A 17,898-nucleotide genomic window follows, 5' to 3' on the forward strand; every position below is an offset into this window, starting at 1 on the left:
GTTCAGTTCCACCAGTGTGTTTTCTTTCCATCCAACACATACATAAAAGTGCTCTAAATTGATTTAAGTTTAATTATTAACATTTAAATGTAAAGGTTTAAATAACCATCTGGTCTTGAGATAGCATGCTAATAGTATCTGAATCACTTAAAATATTCCTTAAAATGTTTTCTTAGTATGCATTAATACATACAATAACATTGCATATATATGTACATTATGTTTTACATATATGTTATATATATATATATATATATATATATATTACAGTTTACTACAATCATGCTCACCACCGTCCTCCCATTACCTTCTCTTATCTCTCTCTAGCTCTTTTCAGGTCTTTTTCTTCTAAATCATATGTTTTGTGCCCTCCCAGGGCTATAGCAAGATTTATCCTGGTTTTAAAGAAATAAATAAATACACAGAATATTTCTATTTAATTTTGAAGTTAGAAGAGATACAGCAGTGCTCACTTTTTTCTTTTCCTTTTCCTTTTTAAAGTATTTGACTTTTGGGTGTTTTGTCTGCATGTATATCTGTGCACTGCTTGCATGCCTGGTGCCCACAGAGGTCAGAATGAGGGCATCAAATATCCTAGAACTGAGTTACAGGAGGCCGTGGACTGCCTGATATGGGTGTTGGGAAGCAAACCTGAGTCCTCCCAGGAGTAGTGACTGTTCTCCCACTGAGACATTTTAGGCCCCACTTTTTTCTTTTTTCTTTAGGAGTATGTAGAAAATAGTTGAGAATGCCAGGGCCTTCTTCTCAATCCCTGTGTGGCAAGGAGGGAGAGAATTTTTTTGTACTTAAAGCTTGTTCTAGAATCTATCAACAAACTTTGTTTTATTTTAATTAAAACTAGCATATGTAATGCATATCTACTGTACTTACGTATCTGGTTGAAAGGACAATAACAATAAATCCTGGGAGCTGAGTGCTAAAGTCAAGAAGTCAAGGTCTCTCAATGCCTTAGAGGCCACTGTGCCACTCCCTTGTCCTGGTTGATGCTGTCCTCCTCATCCAGGGGGAAACACAGTCCTGATTTTCAGTTACTGTCCTTTTACCAAACACACACACACAATCACACACACACACAGACACAGACACACACACACACACACACACATCTACATAAACCTTCAGCTTTGCCTGTTCTTCAGTCGTTTGTTGGTTCTTTTTATTTTAGTTCTATGTGTGTTGTGTGTGTGTGAAAGGGGACAGGAGGTTGAATCCAGACTGCCATGAGTAAGAAGCAGCACTTTGCCACTGAACTACTGCTCCAGCCCTCACATTTTTTAAGACAGAATTCTAGTATGTCTACAGAGTGAGTCCCGTAAAGCCAGGACTACACAGAGAAACCTTATTTCAGAAAAAAAAAAAACAATTAAAAAAAATTTACTGTGTAGCTGATCTTGATTTGCAGTATAGCTGAGATTTCCCCTGAACTCACATCTTGCCTTACTCTCATGAATACTAGATGCACAGCCATGTGCTACCATAATTGACTGGCTTGCCTGCTATGTTTGTTGGAGGGGGGGTGTCAACTGGTAGAGAGGTGTTTGAGACAGAGCACTAGACAACCCGGGATAGCCTCCAACTCAGTATTTAGGGAGGATGGCCTTAAACTCATCCAACTGCCTCCACATCCCAAGTGCTCTATGACAGGTATGCTCTACTACACCCAACATTTTTTTGTTTTTTAGCTTATTCATTTTTATTTTATACATTGGTGTTTCATCTGCATGAGTGAAGAAGTCGGATCCCATGGAGCAAGAGCTATAGACAATTGTGAGCTGTCATGTGGGTGCTGGGAATTGAGCCCTGGTTTCTGGAAGAGCAGCCAGTGCTCTTGACCACTGAGCCATCTCTTTAGCCCCAGCTTTTGTTTAGATAGACAATAGCAAGATGTAAACTGACAACTGGCAACAATGACCATATCCTTTCATACAAGTTTCTCTCTAGGACACCCCAGGGCTCTCAGTTGCTAATGGGAGTCTGGAATGAACATAAATTCAGACCTTAACAAGAACAGAATTCCAGAGACTTACAAGGTCAAAGTGCAGACAGTATGTTACATGGATTGTTCATTCCTAAGGAGGACACTTCCTCCTCCAAAACTCAGGAGACATCGCAGAAGAGGGGCCCAAGAGGTCATAAGACCCAGAGGTTGTAGAGGACAGCTTGGGTTTGTCTTGTTTGGTACACAGCAGGGTCCTTCCTCAGGAACTCAGTTGCTGTGGTTGCCTATCCATGCAAGCCTGTGCCAAATCCAGAGAAGCCATGCCCCACCGCTAGGAGGGGAGCTGTTGACACTTGTATCTGCTAGAGTCATTCTTCTTCATACCATGGGCCTTGAGGTGTCCTGAGCTCTGCTGGATGGCCCCGTGTCCACTCACCCATGAGCAGCACTAATTGAATTCAGTTAAAAGAGGATACAAAGCTGGGAGGTGACCTGACTTGAGGAGGAGTCTGGGGAAACTGAAGAAAGGCAGTGGGGGTTGATATAATCCACATACATTGTACATATTTCTGTGATTTCCAAAGAATAAAATACTTTTTAAAAAAGAACAGGCTTCCAAACCATGGCTCAGAAAGCTCTGCCACTTGATCAGTGTTTATGGATGAAGGAGAGCAACAGAGAGTGGTGTGCAGAGGAGATAATTGTCGAGGGAGAGAGGAGTGAGTCAGGAGAGGCGCTTAGGGGAATTTTGCAGTTCTGATTGACTAGCAATGAGATTGCTTCTTTATTACACAGGTTTCACAGAACAAAGACCAACTAATGACAGACTAACCTGTCCAAGAAGTGCAAATGATTTGTTTGATTTTTCATTACGAAGTGTTACAACTTCAGTCATGATTAGAAAACACAAACAGAACAGATTTATGCTTATTATAAGCCTTATAACTCCAAGTTATAGAATCTAAAGATTGTCTTATCCAAAGCAAACACATTTCTTATATAACACCCTACTTTTAGGCAGGCAGTATTTGTAGTTTTAAGGCACTCCAGACAAACAGAAAACACCTGAACTATTTTTTTATGAAGAGCAAATATTAATACCTAACTCCTTTTACTACTTGTGTCATCATCTACACTATAAAGTAGAAACAAGTTATTTTAGTCAAACTATCTTATTTACTGAGTTCTCTTCCTCCAGGGGTGTACCCTCTATGACCCCCTATCTTTAAACTACATTTTTCAGAGAGTTCTAAGTGTATTGTAAAGGGAGGCCTTGAATCTGTTACCTGGTTTTCTGGCCAGTCAGAGTTTGTCCTTGTCTTTGTTTCCCCTGCACCAGTTATTCTGTTTGAGTTTGCTTAAGGGCAGATATCCACAAAAGATTCCTGTAGTAATGGCCTCATAAAAGAATTTCTAGTTTACGTGCTAATCTGTGCTCAATGATCTCCAAAGCATAAGGAAACCTTCACAACAGTGGCCAGATAATATCATTTTTTCTAAAAGAAAATAACTCAGACATAATTTCTTGGGAAAAGAGAGAAAAAAATCATAATGCATAAAAGATTCCCCCTCCCCCAAATAAAACACGTAGAGCCTAAAAACCTACAAAAGAGAGAAAGAATGAAAATGATTGCAGCATTTGGCTCACCTATGCTAGAGCTGTGTCAAACAGCTGTGCTGGCTTCATGGCTTTTCCTGTTTCCAATGGATATGGCTGTGCCGTGAGATGCTCCCAGAGCCTTGGTGTGAGGTTGACATAGATGTCTCATTTAGTGCTGAGCACTTGATCATCAATTATTACCTAGCCAAGGATCAAATAAGCAGCATTCTTTGCACAGGAACATAAATATTTAGAAGGCAATTTGACAGGATGTCCGTTAAGCCAGATAGCATTAGTAGACCCTGCCCTGCTAAGATCTTTATAGACTCTCTGGACCATGTGCTTTTGACCAGGGTTAGTTTAGGTTTTTGTTTTCTTTAGTTTAGGTTTAGTTTCTTTAGTTTAGGTTTTGTTTTCTTTCATTTTGTCTCACTGTGTTGCCCTTTCTGTTCTGACCTTGCTATTGTAGATCAGTCTGGCCTTTGATCCAGAGATCCACCTGTCTTTGATACCCAAGTGCTGAGATTTGCAGGCCTGCAGCACCACACCCAGCTTGACCTGGTTTAGAGAATCTGTGAAGCAGCCTCAAGCCCAATTCAAAAGCAGTTGGTTATCCCAAAAGATTCAGTCCACTCTTCACTGTTGGCCTCATCTTGTCTGGCATGATAGTGATGTGGTAGAATGCAGGTGGCCCTCCTCCCCCAGCAGACTGCAAAGCCTCTTCCAGTACTGTGACAGGGAGACAGCAGGGAGGAAATTCTGAGTCAGTTCCAGCTTTATTCCTCTCTGTCCTGAAAGCAACATGCTCTGTGTATTCAGAAATAGGTCTGTAGTTCTGTCCAACTTATTTTTGTGAGACAGGTCTCTTACTAAACCTGGAGCTGGCCAATTAGATTTACTGGCTGGCTAGTGAGCCCCTAAGGTCTTTTTGTCTCTCCTTCTCTGGCACTAAGATTACACTGTCCCTATTCCCTTGCTGTTACACAGGTGCTGGAGATCTGAGCCCAGTCTCCAGGTTTGCCCAGCAAGCATTGAATTTTTATTTAACTGTGTGATATCTATGTTTTTATTCTTAATGTGAATTTCATGTAGTTGACACACTCAGATCTTGTGGGTTTGTTTCTGACAGTTTGACAAGAGTTGAAATGGTTAAAAATTATTGTTATCTAAATTCTTAATTGTACACTCTCTTTAGTATGTTTTAATGTCCTTTGTTGTTCTTTTTCCATGACTCTATAGTTTTCTCATAATTTAATCTGTGAATTTTTATTTTTTTACCTTGTTCACTTAGGTAAAGTGTATTTGTGTGTGCACTGTGTGTTCTACATAGGGCCAAAGGGAGACAGGGAGTCTCCTCTCCTTTATGTCACCCTCTTGTTCCCTTGAAGCAGGGTCTCTCTCTGAACATGCTAGCATCCAGTGTGCCCTAGTTATCCCCTTGCCTTTGCACCCACAGTGCTGTGTCACTATTTTTTATTCTTTAAGATTATTTTAGCTGGTTTCACAGACAGGCACTGACTCTGTTCTCACCCCAACACATTCCCCGAATATCCTCACCATTACTTTACAAACCACATGCATTGGTTATTGGAACCCAGAGACTGAAGGTTATACAGGATGCAAGACTGACAGAGTCACTGAGAATGTTCACTTTCTGCCTCATTCCTGGTCCTGAATCTTCATGTCCTCCAAAAAGCTAATGCAGACACTTAACTGCACAGAACCATTTCATGACTTTTCTCTTCTCTGCATAGTTGTGTATTTCTTCAAAACCTGAAGTGCTCTGCAGAAGGGATTCCAGCCCTTGAGAGCCACCATGCACTTCTGGAAGCAATGGTAATGAGCCCCACCCCTTCTCTGACTCAGCAACACAAGATTGTGGGGTTGAGCTGCGATTGTCAACTATAAATGTACCATAATTAGAAATTGTCCACGAGAATCTAAGAAGCAACTGTCACACGATAGCTATAGATGGGGCTTCACAGTGAACAGTGAGCCCTTCTCCCTGAAGAAGCAGATGCTTGAGACCCTTTTAGACTTCGACTTGATTAAAATGCAGACTAAACACATTTCATCTGCCCTTTTGCTGCAGGGCAGTAGGCTTGACTTTCTGCTAGAACTTTTGAACCTCAAAGTCATGTGTCATTTTCCTTAGTTGGACTTCTCCTTGAGACAGATTTTCAGTTTGTAGCGTAGGCTGATCTTGCAGTTAGTATGGAGCCAAACCTGACCTGGAAATTGTGATCTCTGCCTCAGCCTTAAAAATGCTATTGTTCCAACTGTCTTCACCCAAGTCGAGCTGATTTGACTTTTGATGTTGTTTCTTGTATTGAAACCAAGACCCCGCATTCTGAGCAGCAGCAGCAGGATCAGCACAGTGACCAGTAATCAGAACTCGCGGCCATAAAACACAGTCATTGTGTTTCCCAGGTGAGAGGATACCCCACAGTGGGGGATTCAATCAGCTTTTAACTCACCCAGCTAAACCGCTGAAGAGATCCCGGTTCCGCCAGATGCTTGGCTGCCGGCCCCCAGCCCCAGCCCCAGCCCAGAGCCACAAGCCAGTGTCTCTGGTCACGGTCCCAGACTGAACCGTGTGCACCACACTATCAGAGACTGGAATTTTCAGTCGAGAGATAACCCCAGGGTACAGGAAACGACTGGGACCAGCCTTAGGTCACCCAGACATCCCCTGGAAAAGACTCGGGTTCCACGGGCACCCCAGGAGCCAGCCCGGAGCCAGAGCCGGGGACCCAGGTTCCGGCATTGAGCCCTGCCTTCCTGCGCGCTTGACTCGCTGCCTGAGATAGAACTGTGGGCACCAGGGCACCAGCGAATGAGTTTCACTGTCCAGTGCAAACACACAGGGATGGAAACGGCTGGTCTGATCTCAGAGCACTCAGCCGACACCCCCAACCTGAAAAGGTCCCCGGAAAATTACCCAGCTTAGGGAGGCACCCAGGTTCCCAAAGGCCGCAAAGTCAGACACAGGCAGTTTCTGCACACCAGACAGCTGGCAGAGACTGAGCCACCATCACACAGCTATGCTCCAGGCACAGGCAGTTTCTGCGGCCAGCCAGCTGGCAGACACTGAGCAGTGTGCACCAGGGCAAAAAAAGACACTGGGAGTCCGTGTCTCCAGAGAATCCACAGGGAAGGAAGGAAACTGTACTGACCTAAATCACCCAATCCTTCCCTAGAAAAAGTCTAGCAGACTAGTGGGGCCGAGGGGCCAGCACTCAGCTGTGCTCCATACACAGGCACAAACAGTTGATGCGCGCCTGATGTCCAACTGGGTCACAGCAGCTGATCATTAAATTTACAACAAGAAACCCAGAAACAGGGCAGCTGTCCTCAGGACTTCCCTGGGTGAGAGGAGAACCCTCTCGACTAACAAAGACCACAGTTACCACTCAGGTCTATATCCCTGAGGTGAGCAACTCCTGAAAAAACACCAGCCATCCAGGAACTATACCCAAAAAGCTGAGAAGACATCCTTCAGGAAAAACCAGCTTTCTGCAAAGGGGATTCTCTCCACCACAGGATCCCCAGGAACCACCAGAAAATAACCAAAAACACCTAAGATAGCACAATGGGTAGAGGCCAGCATAGAAGCTCAAGCAACAAAAGACAGAGCAATATGGCATCTCCAGAACCCAGTTACCCAGGGGCAAGTAGCCCTGGACACCCCACCATAACTGAAATCCAAGAAGATGACCTAACAACTATGCTCATGAACATGATGACAGAGGAAACAAATAAGATTCGTAAAGACATAGAGGAAGATAAACTCAAACAGAATATTGCCATCCGTAAAGAAATAGAGGAAGCTGCAGCCAAACAGTTTATGGCCTTTAGAAAGGAAATGCTTAAAACACTGAATGAAATGAAAGAAGCAGAGTTGAAGGAACTAAAAGAAAAACAGGAAAGTACAATAAGACAGGTGAAGGAAGTAAACAAAACAACTCAAGACCTGAAGATAGAATTGGAAAAATTAAAGAAAACACAAATGGAAGAAATAATGGAAAGGAAGAATCTAGGGAAGAAAACAGGAACTACAGAGGTAAGCATAACCAACAGACTACAAGAGATGGAAGAAAGAATCTCAGGTGTAGAAGATACAATGGAAGAAATTGATGTATCTCTCAAAGAAAATGTTAAATCCGAAAAATTCCTAACACAGACCGTCCAAGAAATGCAAGACAATCTGAAAAGACAAAACCTAACAATAATAGGTATAGAGGAAAAAGAAGACTCCGTTCTCCAAGTCCCAGAAAATATTTTCAACAAAATCACTGAAGAAAATTTACCCAAGCTAAAGGAGAGGCCAATAAGAATACATGAGGCCTACAGAACACCCAACAAATTTGAGCTGTAAAGAAAATCCTCCCGCCACATAATAATCAAAACAGTAAGTATACAGAACAAAGAAAAAATACTAAAAGCTGCAAGGAAAAAAGGCCAAGTAACATATAATGGCAAACCCATTAGAATCACACCTGACTTTTCAACAGAGACTATGAAAGCCAGAAGGGCCTGGATGGATATCATAAAGACCCTAAGAGAACACAGATGTCAGCCCAGGCTACTATACCCAGCAAAACTCTCAGTCCTCATAGATGGAGAAAACAAGATATTCAATGACAAAAACAAATTTCAACAATACCTACAAACAAATCCAGCATTACAGAAGACACTAGAAGGGAAAATACAACCCAAGAAAGCTAGCTACATTCAAGAAAACACAGGAAATAAATAACCCCACTTCAGTAAAACAAAAAGCAACCAAGCACACAACCTGATGACCACAGCCAACATCAAAATCAAGAGATCTAACAGCCACTGGTCATTAATCTCTCTCAACATCAATGGACTCAACTCTAAAATAAAAAGACACAGATTAACAGAATGGATACGTAAACAAAACCCAGCAATCTGTTGCATACAAGAAACACACCTAAGACACAAAGATAGACATTACCTGAGGGTAAAGGGTTGGAAGACAACTTTCCAAGCAAATGGACCCAAGAAGCAAGCAGGAGTAGCCATTCTAATATCTGAAAAAATAGACTTTCAACCAAAATTAATAAAAAGAGATGGGGAAGGACACTTCATACTCATCAAGGGAAAATTCCACCAGGAAGACATCACAATCCTGAACATCTATGCCCCAAATACAAAGGCACCCACATTTGTGAAATAAACATTGATAAAATTGAAAGCACATATAGATCCCCACACATTAATAGTGGGAGACTTCAACACCCCACTCTCAACAAAGGACAGGTCAACCAAACAGAAATTAAACAAAGAAACAATGTCTCTGACAGAGGTCATGAATCAAATGGACCTAACAGACATTTACAGAACTTTACACCCAAACACAAAAGAATTTACCTTCTTCTCAGCACCTCATCAAACCTTCTCCAAAATAGACCATATAGTGGGTCACAAAGCAAGCCTCAACAGATACAAGAAGATTGAAATAATCCCATGTATCTTGTCTGATCACCATGGAATAAAGCTGGACCTCAACAATAACAGAAATAACAAAAAGCCTACACACACATGGAAACTGAACAACTTGTTACTAAATGACAGCTGGGTCAGGGAAGAAATAAAGAAAGAAATCAAAGTCTTTCTAGAAATCAATGAAAATGAAGACATAACATACCCAGACTTGTGGGACACAATGAAAGCAGTGCTAAGAGGAAAGTTCATAGCACTAAGTGCCTTCAAGAAGAAATTCGAGACAGCTCATTCAAGCACCCTAATGGCTCACTTAAAAACCCTAGAAAAAGAAGAAGCAGACACTCCAAGAAGGAGTAGATGGCTGGAAATAATCAAACTCAGGGCTGAAATCAATCAATTGGAAACAAATAAAACAATTCAAAGAATCAATGAAACCAAGAGCTGATTCTTTGAGAAAATCAACAAGATCGACAAACCCTTAGCCAGGCTAACTAAAAGGCAGAGAGACACCACCCAAATCAACAAAATCAGAAATGAAAAGGGGGATATAATTACAGCCACTGAGGAAATCCAAACAATCATTAGGACTTACTTCAAAAGTCTATATGCCACAAAATTTGAAAATCTAACTGAAATGGACAATTTTCTTGATCAATTTGCCTTACCAAAGCTGAATCAGGACCAGGCAAATCAACTAAATAGTCCTATATCCCCCAAAGAAATAGAAGCGGTCATCAAATTCTCCCATCCAAAAAAAGCCCAGGACCAGATGGCTTCAACACAGAATCTACCAGACCTTCAAAGAAGAGCTAACACCAATTCTCTTCAAACTATTCCACAAAATAGAAACAGAAGGAATATGAAGCCACAGTCACCTTGGTACCTAAACCTCACAAAGACTCAACAAAGAAAGAGAATTTCCGGCCAATCTCCCTTATGAACATTGATGCAAAAATACTTAATAAAATACTTGCAAACTGAATCCAAGAACACATCAAAGATATTATCCACTATGACCAAGTAGGCTTCATCCCAGGTATGCAGGGGTGGTTCAATATACGGAAATCCATCAATGTGATCCACCATATTAACAAACTGAAAGAAAAAAACCACATGATAATCTCCCTAGATACTGAAAAAGCATTTGACAAAATCCAACATCCATTCATGTTCAAAGTATTGGAGAGATCAGGGATAAAAGGGAAGTATCTAAACATAATAAAGACGATATACAGCAAGCCTATAGCCAACATCAAACTGAACGGAGAGAAACTTAAAGCAATCCCACTGAAATCAGGGACAAGACAAGGCTGCCGACTCTCCCCATATCTCTTCAACATAGTGCTGGAAGTCCTTGCTGGAGCAATAAGACAGTAGAAGGAGATCAAGGGGATACAAATTGGAAAGGAAGAAGTCAAATTATCACTATTTGCAGATGATATGACAGTATACGTGAGTGGCCCCAAAAACTCTACCAGGGAACTCCTACAGCTGATAAACACCTTCAGCAAAGTGGCCGGATACAAAATTAACTCAAAAAAAATCAGTAGCCCTCCTGTATACAAAAGACAAAAGGACTGAGAAAGAAATTAGGGAAACAACACCCTTCACAATAGCCACAAATGACATAAGGTACCTCGGAGTAACCCTAACCAAGGAAGTCAAAGACTTTTTTGAAAAAAATTTCAAATCTGTGAAGAAAGAATTAGAAGAAGATATGAGAAGATGGAAAGATCTCCCATGCTCATGGCTTGGCAAGATTAACATAGTAAAAATGGCAATCTTACCAAAAGCAATCTACAGATTCAATGTAATGCCCATCAAATTACCAACACAATTCTTTACAGACCTGGAAAGAAAAATGCTCAACTTCATATGGAATAACAAGAAACCCAGAATTGCTAAAACAATCCTCTACAATAAAAGATCTTCCGGAGGTATCTCCATCCCTGATCTTAAGTTGTACTATAGAGCAGCAGTTTTAAAAACTGCATGGTACTGGCATAGAAACAGAATAGTGGATCAATGGAACCGAACAGAGGACCCAGAAATAAACCCACACACTTATGGACACCTGATCTTTGACAAAGACGCCAAAACCATACAATGGAAAAAAGATAGCATCTTCAAAAAATGGTGCTGGTCTAACTGGATGTCTACATGTAGAAAAATGAAAATAGATCCATACTTGTCACCCTGCAAAAAACTGAAGTCCAAGTGGATCAAAGACCTCAACATAAAACCAGACACATTAAATTGGCTTGAAAAAAAAGTGGGGAATACCCTAGAACTCATTGGTACAGGGGAAAACTTCCTGAACAGAACACCAACAGCACAGGCTCTAAGAGCAACAATCAATAAATGGGAAATCATGAAACTGAAAAGCTTCTGTAAAGCAAAGGATACCATCATCAAAACAAAGTGACCGCCTACAGATTGGGAAAGAATCTTCACCAACCCTTTATCTGACAGAGGACTCATATCCAGTATATATAAAGAACTAAAGAAGCTGAAAAGCAGCAAACCAAGTAATCCACTTAAAAAATGGGGAACAGAGGTAAACAGAGAATTCTCTGTAGAGGAATACCGAATGGCAGAGAAGCACTTAAAGAAATGCTCAACCTCACTAGCCATTAGGGAAATGCAAATCAAAACAACCCTGAGATTTCACCTTACACCCATCAGAATGGCCAAGATCAAAAACTCAAGTGACAACACATGCTGGAGAGGTTTTGGAGAAAAGGGATGTGGGAATGTAAACTTGTACAACCACTCTGGAAATCAATCTGGTGCTTTCTCAGACAACTAGGAATAGCGCTTCCTCAAGATCCAGGCATACCACTACTGGGCATATATCCAAAAGAGGCTCAAGTACACAAAAAGGACATTTGCTCAACCATGGTTGTAGCAGCTTTAATTGTAATAGCCAGAAGCTGGAAACAACCCAGATGCCCCTCAACTGAAGAATGGATGCAGAAATTGTGGTACATCTACACAATGGAATATTACTCAGCAATGAAAAATAAGGAAATCATGAAATTTGCAGGTAAATGGTGGGATCTGGAAAGGATCATCCTGAGTGAGTTGTCTCAGAAGCAAAAAGACACACATGGTATATACTCACTCATATAGACATACAACATAGGACAAACCCACTAAAACCTGTGCATCTAAAGAAACTAAGCAAGAGAGAGGACCCTAACTAAAATGTCCAATCCCCATCCGGAAAGGCAAAGAGGATGGACATCAGAAGAAGAAGAAAACAGGAAACAATCTAGGAACCTACCACAGAGGGCCTCTGATAGCCTCTGCCCTTCAGACTATCAACGCAGATGCTGAGCCTGATGGGCAACTGTTGGGCAGAGTGAATGGAATTTTAGGTAAGAACTGGGAAATAGTAAGAGCAGGAGAGGACAGGGTCTCCACAAGGAGAGCAACAGAACAAGAAAATTTGAACACAGGGAACTTCCCAGAGACTCATACTCCAACCAAGGACTATTCATGGAGATGACCCAGAACCCCTGCACAGATGTACCCCAGGGCAGTTTGGAGTCCAATTGGGTTACATAGTAATGTGAAGAGGGACTGCCTCTGACATAATCTGATTGGCCTGCTCTTTGATCACCTCCCTCTGGGGGGGAAGCAGCCTTACCAGGCCATAGTAGAGGACAATGCCGCCACTTTTGATGTGAACTGATAGACTAAGATCAGAAAGGAGAGGAGAACCTCCCCTATCAGTGGACTTGGGGAGTGGCATGCAAGCAGAGGGAGGAGAGAGGGTGGGATTGGGAGGGGAGGAGGGAGGGGCTTATGGGGGAATGCAGAATGAATAAAGTGTAATTAATGAAAAATTAAAAAAAAAGAAACCAAGACCCCTTTTGTGCTACACAATAACTCTGGACTGAGACATATTTCTGGCCCATGAATGTGCTTTATAAACAAAACCAAATGCCAAGTAATAAATCAGGAAATCTATTTTTGCAACAGAAGACACAACTCTCAATCCGATAGGCATACCAACTGCTGCATGCCACAGTTGTTTGGTAGGTGTGCTATGATTGCTCCCCACAAAGCAAAAGCAAATCTGGGAATCATGGCTCATGTCTACAATATAGCATTCTGGAAGCTGAGGCAAAAAGATGGCTGTGAGTTCAAGATCAGCCTGGATTATACTATAAAACCCCATCTCTAAAAACAAAATAAAGCAAAAAAAAAAAAAAACTGACAGCAAACAAACCAGAAAAAAATGAAGAAAACAGGGTGAAAACTGAAAAGATAATCAACTCTGGGTTGATGTGATATGTGTACGATATTTGCGAATTTGAAAATGACGTTGCATGGTCTGGAAACGTTGTTCAGTTGGTAGAATACGTGCCACGAAGACAGAGTGAAGTCTAGAAGACTTTGGGTTCTCAATGATAACATGTCTCACTATCTTGCAAATCTCAATTTAATAAAGGATTTCTCTTTCAAAGGAAATCACAAGTGAAAGCAATCACTTGAGGACCCAGTTCATCCCACCGAGGCTGGTAGGAACATAAAAGCACATGGGATTCTGTGTATATTGGACAGGAAAGCATATTTCTAATTATCTGGAAAGCTCCTAGAGGAGAACACTGAGGTAAAGGGAGCTGTGGGTGAGAGAGTCAGTGCTCCTGTGGCATCTTGAGAGTGAATGCAGGACTACAGACAGCAGTCTTCATGCCAGATCCAAAGCAGCCAGTGTTAAAGGCATCGTGCAGCAGGCTGGTCTCCTGAGATCCTAAAGGGAAATTAGGGTGCCAGGATATCTAACTCCCTGTCAAATGAGAGGCCTTAGACATAGTACCCCACATTCTGATGCTAGGGAAAGATGAGAGGGTCTTAGGGTATGGACGGGGGTCATGGGAAGGAGAGGAGAGTTCTAATCCACTCTTAGCAGACAATCAACGCAATCAGAGAGATGTGAAGGTACACCTTCCTCTGCCTTCCTTCTCTCCACAGGCTTGGCTCTGAGGGAAGCCCACTGGTTTCAAGAGGCAAAGAGTCTGAGTGAGCAGCTGCGAGGTGCCTACACCAAAGCCACTTTCCGCCACATAAATTTGCCAGAGTTGTGCTCCAGCCAAGGCACTGACCACTTGCTTGGCTGTGATGTGTCCATCGTTTCAAAGCACATCAGCAGGCCAGTGCAAGGAGCCCTGATGATCCCCAAGGTCTTCGCCAATCTCAGCTCGGTCGTGTATGTGGAGGGGGAAGCTGGCAGTGGGAAGACAACCTTCCTGAAGAAAATAGCTTTTCTCTGGGCATCAGGGTGCTGTCCCCTGTTGAACAGGTTCCAGCTGGTCTTCTACCTCTCCCTTAGTTCCACCAGACCAGATCAGGGTCTGGCCAGCATCATCTGTGCCCAACTTCTAGAGGCAGGAGGCTGTGTTAGTGAAGCATGCCTAAGCAGCAGCATCCAGCAGTTAAAACACCAGGTTCTGTTCCTGTTGGATGACTATACTGGGGTGGACTCGCTCTCCCAAGCCCTAGAGACACTGATTACAAAAAACTAATTGTCACAAACCTGCTTATTGATCACTGTCCATACAAACAGGGCCAGGTCCATCCGTCCATACCTGGATACAATTCTAGAGATCAAAGAGTTTCCTTTCTATAATACTGTCTCTGTGTTAAGGAAGGTCTTCTCACAGAGTATAACACGTCTGCAAAAGTTTATGGTTTACTTTGGACAGAATGAGGATTTACAGGGAATTCACAAAACTCCTCTCTTCATGGCTGCAGTCTGTACTGACTGGTTTCAAAATCCTTCTGACCAGCTCTTTCATGATGTGGCAGTTTTCAAGTCCTATATGAAGTACCTGACCTTAAAGTACAAAGCTGCAGCTGAGGCCCTCAAGGCCACTGTGTCCTCATGTGGTCAGCTGGCCTTGAGGGGGCTTTATTCTTCATGCTTTGAGTTCAACAATGATGACCTCACAGAGGCTGGAGTGGATGAAAATGAAGACCTGACCACCTGCTTGATGAGCAAATTCACCCCCCAGAGGCTGAGACCAGTCTACCGGTTTTTAAGTCCTCTCTTCCAAGAATTTCTTGCTGCCATGATGCTGACTGAACTCCTGGGTTCAGACAGACAGGACGACCAAGATCTGGGAATTCATTATTTGAGACAAATTAACTCGCCCTTGAAGGCTCTGGCCACCTACAACAACTTTTTGAAGTATGTCTCCAGCCACCCTTCATCAAGGGCAGGGCCAGAAGTTGTGTCTCATTTGCTTCAGTTGGTGGATGAGAAAGAGTCGCTGAAGAACATGTCTGAAGAAGAGGATTATGTAAAGCACGGAGTAGAACCTTCCTTGATAACACAGTCAATTAAAAAAATGTGGCAGTTTTCTCCTGTAGCTTTTTCTTCGATTTTTTCAGAAAATTTATTGGGCATTGCTCTAAACTTTGCTTATGAAAGCAACACAGTTTCTGCATGTTCTCCATTGATTTTGCAATTCCTTCGAGGGAGAACACTGGCTTTAAATGTATTGAATTTCCATTACTTTAGAGACCACCCAGAAAGCCTTTTACTGTTGGCAAGTATTAAAGTCTTCATAAATGGAAATAAAATGTCACATACTGTAGGTTATTCAGTCATGAAAAAGTGTTATGAAACATTACAGCCACCAACTATAGATGAGGACTATGCATCTGCCTTTGAACATATGAAGGAATGGGCGGAAATTTTAGCTAAAAATGAAGAGAATTTATACAGTTTTTTGAATATCCAATGCAGCCATCTACCCAAAATAAATTCTGGGTATTGGAAACTGTCACCCAAGCCACACAAGATCCCTAGGTTGGAAGTTGCAGTGGCCAACATGGGCCCTGCAGAGCAAGCACTGCTCTGGGTCCTAATGGAAGTCTTCTCAGCTTCACAGAATATTGAGCTCTGCTTGTCCAACAGCAGTGGCTTTCTTGAAAGCATCCATCCAGCTCTGGAGCTGAATAAGACCTCTGTCACCAAGTGCTCCATGTGCAGTCTGGAGCTCAGCACAGCAGAACAGGAGCTGCTTCTCACCCTGCCTGCCCTGCAGTCTCTTGAGGTCTCAGGGACGAACCAGTTACCAGGTATCCCTGAGTGTGCTTACACAAGCAGTCTGGCTGAGTCTGTGGTTTCTCATTCTTAGTGTTAGATGAGTAACTTCTCAGGCACAAGCCATAAATGTGCCTTGATAAGAGAGATCTGAATACTCTCACTATTTGGGGCAGTGTATAAGGCCCTGAATCCTAGAATGGGTTTCAAGTAACTCAGACAACACTAGGAAAATATTGCCACCATCATTTCATCTCTCAAGGTCCTCAGAAGGGTGCTTGAGTAGCTTGTTGTTGGTAAATGGGGCATTGTGTGTCAGATGATGCTGGAGAACCTTCTGCACTCTCGCTGCCCAGAGGAGGAAATGGCTTCTCCAGAGAAGACATTTAATCTGCATAAATAATAATTATGTCTTCTTCTAAGCGCTGTTTGATAGTTTTCAGGATAGACTTTATAATGATGTCTTTTAAAATATATTTATTTCACTGTGTGTGTGTGTGTGTGTGTGTGTGTGTGTGTCTGTGTGTGTCTGTGTTCCTGTGCATGGATGTTTAGTTGCCCTCAGAGGTAAGAAGAGAGTGTCAGATCCTTTGGAGCTGTGGTTACAGGTTGTTTCAGCTGCCTAATGTGGGTGATGGGAACCTAACTGTGGTCCTCTGCTGAACAGCAGGAGCTCTTAGTTGCCGAGCCATCTTTTCAGCTCCTAGACTTTACTATCTTTCATTTAGTTCATTTCTCAGTTTTTATACCATGGCAAATATTTAATTTTTAAATTTTGTTATTGTTAGTAGCAGAACTTTGATTTTTTTTTTAGCAGCCTGCTATATGCTCAAGTATTCTTTGCTCTGTCTGTATTGTCCATTTACTTTTTTAAAAAACTTTTTTAATGACGTTTTTGGTTTTTTTAGTAATTTATTTAACTTTTATTTTATGTGCATTTGGTGTGATGATGTCAGATCCCTTGAAATTGGCATCACAAACAGTTGTGAACTTCCATGTGGGTGTTTGGAATTGAACCCTGGTCCTTTGGAAGAGCTGACAGCACTCTTAACCACTCAGCCATCTCTCCAGCCCCTTCCCTTTTCTTTTTAAGAATTATTTTTGGAGTGCAGGAAACAGGGGAGAAAGCCACTGATCAAGAAACACTGGAATTAGCAAATAGTCACACATCCATGAAAAAGACAGACAAACGGACATCTCTTTGGTACTAGGAAGCTCACTGAACTGGGGATTGCCTTGCTCATTCTCATGTGGCCCTTCCCTGTCTTTTATTAAAGTGCATACTAGGCACTGAAATTGTATTTGATGTGTTTAGATACTTGGAAAGGAGTGCCAAGCACCCAGTCCTGGGCACCTCCAGCTTCTTCCTACCCAGCCAGAGACAGCTTCCAGGACCTGCACTTGCAGCTGCTCTCACCCCAATGACAGCAGCCCTGTCTGTGGAACTCCACAGCAGAGTTGAGCTGACTCACTGTGGCGTGTGGCTGCAGAATTAACAAAGTGGCCTGATTTTAGGCATGTGACTGCACTGCAGAGTAAAGAGCTGGAGGCTTAAGAGAAAGAGAGTCCCTATTGTATAAGCCAGGCCATCTGGGGACGTGACTCTGACAAGGGGTTAGCATTTCCAAGGGCTAACCTCTGCCACACATCTGCTGCCCTACTACCTGGACGCCAAGGACATCACAAAGGCCAGCCTCTGGTAGATTCAGGATGGAAATATGTGCTGTCCCCGGGGACGCATGCACAGCCATAGAGAAGGCTTACTTGCTGAGCCAGCTGGGCAGCTAACTAGGCACCTGAGCCCAA

At 42.4% G+C, this 17,898-nt stretch overlaps 1 pseudogene; it reads left to right on the forward strand.

Annotated features, from left to right (window-relative positions):
- Positions 1 to 17,898, forward strand: part of LOC132654514 (baculoviral IAP repeat-containing protein 1a-like) — a 79,875-nt pseudogene that overhangs the window by 27,461 nt on the left and 34,516 nt on the right.

This window comes from Meriones unguiculatus, chromosome 6 (genome assembly GCF_030254825.1).
Source record: "Meriones unguiculatus strain TT.TT164.6M chromosome 6, Bangor_MerUng_6.1, whole genome shotgun sequence".
In the NCBI taxonomy this organism is placed as follows: Eukaryota; Metazoa; Chordata; class Mammalia; order Rodentia; family Muridae; genus Meriones; species Meriones unguiculatus.